The sequence below is a fragment of the Chiroxiphia lanceolata genome, chromosome 9 (assembly GCF_009829145.1).
Source record: "Chiroxiphia lanceolata isolate bChiLan1 chromosome 9, bChiLan1.pri, whole genome shotgun sequence".
NCBI lineage: Eukaryota > Metazoa > Chordata > Aves > Passeriformes > Pipridae > Chiroxiphia > Chiroxiphia lanceolata.
The window spans coordinates 22,446,354-22,452,643 of record NC_045645.1 but is presented as its reverse complement, the minus strand read 5'-3'; positions in this window follow the sequence as shown (position 1 = coordinate 22,452,643).

The following is a 6,290-nucleotide window of genomic DNA, read 5'->3' as shown; positions in this document are numbered from 1 at the left end:
TACTGAGTCTGGTTTCAGATAGAAGCAATAGTCTCAGCAGAGCAGCAGGCATGCTGGGACACTATGGAAGAGCACGGCACAGTAAATGCCAGAGGTAGATGCAGAGTTCAGAGATTTTCACAAAACTGAGTTGATTGCTACTCCATTGGTGTCATCTGACTTATAGTGATTTCCAGCGGCTGTCAATCAAGTCTTAGGTGTTTTTCTCACAACAGTTCTACATAACCAGAAGTTTGGAAGGAATATTTCCAGGAAACTTGTAATTGCTTTGGAGAGCATTCTCCTAGATCAGGTCTAAAATCCTTTATGGTGAAAATTGGCTGGTTTTAGCGGTGATTAAGTGGAAAGTGATGAACCATTCAGGCTTGAATTTGACACAAACAAGTAGGAAAGTAGTTCTTGTTTATTTTTCCAGGGAAGGTAAATAATTATGGTTAAAACCAGAAACTGACTGAATAATGAAAATTACTTTAACTTCTTTAATACAGAGGATACATGTGGGACATATTTGTGCTCATATATATATGTATCAGAAAGTCAAAATTGTGTAAGTTAGTAGGAGCTGGAGTATTTAGGAAATGTGTGAAGATTCTGCAGACTCTTCATCTTGGAGTAAATTATTGTCTCAATGTCACTTTATGGGTCATCCAAAGGATATGGAAGAAAAATGGTTAAAAAAAAAAAAGAGCAAAGTGCTGAATGCTAATTTGCTTACTCCAGAGCTGAATGGAAAAGCCATTAGGGAAAATACTCTGAATGGGTTTGTCAGCCTGTGTCATAAGAAAAATTTCCCATAGCATATGCAGACAGAGCAGTTAAGTGTTAATAGGAAACAATACCTTTTTTTTTTCCCTTGAAACTGGTATTAGTAGATATGTTGTTAAGAAGTGTTAATCTGTTATAAAGCACAATTATTTCATCTATTAAATGTTCTTCACTACTGCTAACAGCTGGGAAACCATGAGGTAAAATGTATCCTCCTGATGCTTAGGGAGCCAGGTTGGTAAAGCAGGTTTTTGGAGAGTCAAGGGTGTATATTCCTGTGCTGGTAGAGCAGTGGTGCCAGTGGGAGGTGGAGGGCAGCCACCCTCAGAGAGGAGACATGGATCAGAATTCATGGCAGGAGAAATTTTGAGCACCCGCCGTGCCCTGGCTGCCTGTCTTTGCTGGTAGGTCTCACTTCTACACTCTGAGCTGCCACCACACTTCACCTTTACTTAATTTTAAACACAGGTATGAGTCATCCCACTGCCAGCAATGGGTTTGCTCATTTCCCACAAATAAGTCTGAAAGGAAAGAAGACTGACACAAAATGCTAGATTTATTTTCTGAAGTGACATATACATGGTTAGATTACATTTATGTTATATATCTATTTTTAGCTGTCTCTTTTCTACAATAAATCAATGCCACAGAATTATAAAATAAATATTTACATGAAATATATAGAGGAAGTTTTATGAATTAGGTTATATTGACATTGATGATCTGTTTTATATTAATATTTATGCTATTTGGTTTGTTACAAGTGAATTGAATTATAAATACTGTGTTTCTTAAAGCAAAGTCTACTTAATAACAAGTTTTGAGGTCATTTTTCTGGCATATCTTATGCAAAGCTTGTTTTTGGAGCACAGCTTTACTCAAAAATCCTGTATTTCCAAAAGTGATAGGGAAATTTGTTAGCATATTGGAGTCTCATGTACCTGGAAATAAATCAGATATCTGGGGCAAGAGGGACTTTCAGGAATCACCCAGGGTCAGGTAATTCAGTTGTGGCATATCTTTCATAAAAGCAATGAGGAATCTCAGTAAATTAATAAGCTTACAAGTCATCAGATTTTCCACATGCAGTCATGTCCTGCAAGTGCAACAGAGTCTATTAATAGTACTCCAATGTAACATTTTCCAAGTATTTTGTAGTAATACTGGTTGGGTCATGTACTTCTAACAGGCCTTAACATTCCTCAGGGAAGACTCGGAGTATGAAGTGCCTTATGCTGCCATAAAATGCGGGGTAATCAAATCTGTGAAGGACAGGCCACTGGGAAGCTGGCAGGAATATATGACACTTGTGTATTGTGTAACAGGCATTCCCTCTATTTCTGTGATGAACTGGAGGAAATTGCTTTGAAGTATATGCATCGTATACATGAAGCAGAACTTTGCGTAATGCTCAAGTTTCCTACCTAACACATGGCCATGGGGGGATTCCTGGAATGGAAGAGAACTAGAATTGTTACTGTCACCCCCGAATATTTGCCTGATATCCTTTCTTTCCCTTATGTTTATTTGCAGTAGCACCTGGCTCCCCACTCGGTTGTTGGACAGTGAGGGTAATGTTCTTTGCCCCAGGATATGGAGAAGGTGACAATGAGATGCCACAAAGATACCATTCTCATGGCTTAGTCTTTTGGTGGGGAGATCCTAGACACAACCTGACTTGTGGCTGAGAGCGAAGAAAAATTGTGTCTAGGTAGTCTGCATGCTGTTATTTTGAGAAAAAACAAAATTCATAGTTGAAAGATGCATACAGTTCAGAGAAATTCTAGTTAAACATAATGGATTCCCATTAATGGACCATGGGGGCAAGGTTCATTCTTTCTTTTGTAAGAGTTGTTACTGTTCCCATGTAAACTGATGACAGTAAAACCTGCCTGTCCATATAGCTAATAGCCAATGCCACTGCAAATGTTGGAAGGTATTGTTTAGTAGCCTAAAAATGTGTTTATATTTCATACCCAGATTCAGTCTGATGTCTCACCCTGCCTAGATTTGTACCCAAAGTTTCACACAGCCCCTTGCTGCAGGGCTGCTCAGTATATCCTTACACACACACATCTTTCCTGCATTGTCTACAGTTAAGGATGCTTCTGGGCAAGGCTGTGTGTGAAAGTATGGATCTGCAGGTACACATCTCCTGTAATTATATGACATGGCAGTCGGTTTTCACCTGCCCTGTGGTGGCTCCTGAGCTCTAAAACAGCAGGTCATCCTGTCCCAGCTTACAGGGAGACATTGCTCACAGTCCTGGAGCTACAAAACTTTTTAATTCAAGGACTGAAATATTTTGTTCCATAAAAATTTCATGCATACACTTATATCCTACATATGATCATTTACAAGAACAACTTATGTTTTACAGATTTTATGAACTTCCAAATATATTTTAATATGGAAAAATTTCAGTTAATATCATAATCCATGTAATAGATTAACATCTGGTTCTGATTTCCCAAACCTCAGCTTCCAAACTCTTCAGAAATTAATGGGAAAGTTGGTAGACAGCCTTCTAAATAGAACGTAGTATTAATTCTTTGTGTCTGTTTCATTTTACTTTATTTAGACTTGAAAGATTGTCTGCCCTACTGGCATGAGTTCAGAGATCTTCCCTCATCACCCGTGAATGGGAACCACATCACTACATCCTCATAATGTTATAATTCAAAAGAGAACACTGAGGGAGAACAGCCAGAGAAATTCAGCATAGTCCATGTCATGAGTTGTATAGAACAGTTCTTGTACTTTCTGCTGGTATGACCTTTTCCACCAGTTGTTGTTTGAGACACTTTAATCAGTGGATTTTGAATTTATTGTATAATACAGGTCTTCATTTCCAAACAGCAAAAGCCTTGTTAAGCCCCTCTTTAAGTCAGTGAAGAATTAGACTGATCTAGGAAACTTCTCATGTTTGTTGTTTCAACCTTAATATTTCACACTGTGGGAGTTTCACAGTTCATTTTGATGGGAACAGCTTCACTTATTGCTTGCTTATTTATTCATAATTAGAAGCTACTAATTGAAATACTGAAAGTGCTAATCACTGTCATTATGTACATTTAGTTACTCCTTACAGAGTTGGCTCCCAATGATATGGGGAAAATCCCTGTGTCTGAAGTGGTGTCACGGTCAGGTAACCACCATTTCCAAGGGAAAAATATGGCTGGAGAGATAGAAGCTTTTACAGGAGCTCTTCAGGTGTTTACCAAGACCACGATTTTAGGGGCAATTATGAGAGAAGGATTTATACAGGCATGAGTGCTACCTATATGTGGCTTTCTATTTCTTAAAATCTGTTTGTGTTTTGATATATGATAGGTTGCCATTTTATTTGGCAACTGCATTGGGGCATATTAGGTAATAGAGTGTCAGGGCACTGCGAAGGCTGGAGAATCCCTGGAGTCCAAGGATGTTCCTGGAAGATGGCAGAGCATTTGTAATCATCCCTGGTAGGTGACTGCTAAACATTTTTACCTTTCTTTTATGCATTTAAAAACATTTTGAAATTAAACATGCTTCTTCTTTTTCATTTGTATGGAATGATTATTTGTCATTATCCTGAGTATATGACTGTCACATAAAAGGTATTTTGTGCACTTGTAAATTCGGCATGTGTTTTCTTGGCACCTCAATATTCCATGGATGTAGCCGGTACTTTACACTCTTCATTTGAAAAACCTAGTATCTTGCCAAGTTATATGAAGTCTAATTTGACCTTTACCTCTGTACAACTAAAAGTGATGGTATGACCACCCATTCCCTGTCCAGAAGAAGGAATGAATGCAGAAGAGAGGAAATGCGCAGAGCGCTCAAAGCTCTCAGATTTATCTCTCTGAAGATCAAAGACCTAATAATATCAAATTCACTCCTTCTTCATGAGAGATAGCCATGAACCAGCCGCAGTTGGAGAACATAATCATGTTCAGAAGGCTTGAGTACTTGACTCCATGTGTATCTCAGGTATGCAGGTGATAGCAGGGCTACGGCAGGTCATGGCTGTGACTGCAGTGCAGTGTCGCTGCATGGGAAGTGGCACAGCTGCACAATCCCCTCCAGACAGACCTCATCCTTGCTGCTGGTGCCTTCTGCTGTCCCCCACCATGGGCTTGTGTTTTTGTCAAGGAAGGGGTATTCATGGGAGAGTGTATTTGAAAGAAGATACTAAAATAAGAGATGTGTGTGTGGCCGTTAGGACCAGATGTGTAGAGAGAGCCTGGAAAGGAGGGCAGAAGCTTTGCAAGAAAAGAAGTTGGTGGCAGAAGACAGATTTTGGAAAGAATGTGGGAAAGGGGGAATGCCATAAAAAGAAGCAGAGAAATGAGGAAGACAAAGCGTTATTTCATGCAACCTGGGTTGCTGCCTCCTGAAAAGCTGCCACTCTAGTGTGCTGCCCACCAGGATGTGGCAATTCTGCTCTTGCTGTACAGGGGTGTGTGTTTTTATCCCATGCAGCTGGCGATGGAACCCACATTGCTGTAGTTCTGCAGCTGAACCTGCAACATTTCTGTATGTTTAGAAGTTATAGCTGGAGAAAAGTGTGCTGAGGTAGCCCAGAGGGAAAGTGGAGCAGTCCTGAGCACTGCAGTGAGATCCTGTCAGGTGTTAGTGTCCACCTTGGTGAATGCTTAGGTTCACAGAGAATGCATCTCACAGCTGAGCTCTGCACTGGGACTGCAGCCATGACCCAAAGCAGAGGTACATGTGCCTGGGCAATGAGGCAATCCTGAGTGCCCCAAGCTATGCAGGAGGGTGCCTGCATTAAGTCCTGCACGTAACCTGTGACTTGAGTTCCTTCATCCCCCCAGCAAATCAAAGGCTATCACAGCTTGATTCAAAGCGCCCTTAAATAAATGAACCTTCCAGCTGATGTCAATAGGATTTCTAGTCTCTTTCCCACTCCTTGGCATCCTTGGGTCCCCAGAGAATATAATCAAGCACAGGAGACTGCAACAATCAGGGTCTGGGGATTATGTAGCATCCAGGCACAGCCTTGAGGAGTCATGTTTGTTGACATTAGGTTGACTACAGTGTTACAGTCATTTTACACATGACAGCATGTCAGTTGTGTAAACCTCGCTGGAACAGGAGATCGCCTATGACTAGCTGCTGTGAAATTGAAATGATTTCTCTGTGTCTATGTGGACTGAAAATCATGGCTATTGTTTGCCAGTTGCTGCAATTTCTCAAGCTTTTTTTCTAATTCAGTATAATTTTGTAGTGGAGACAAGGCATTAAAGGGGCTCATGGTACAGGTGTGTGTCAGATCCCCACTTCATCAGTGCCTCCCATCAGACTGAATGGGCTTCACTTTGAAAGCACAGATCATATTATATTTTTGTAACTTCAGTAGAATTTATTCCAGGGAAAACCTGTGCCATTGCAGAGGTAAGTATTGCTCAAGGTGACTTAGAATAACAGAAATGAGCTCTAACTGATATGATTTCTGTAAACAACCTGTGGATTCAGGTACCATTTAGCATAACTGGTGTAGAGTTTGAGCCCATGGATTT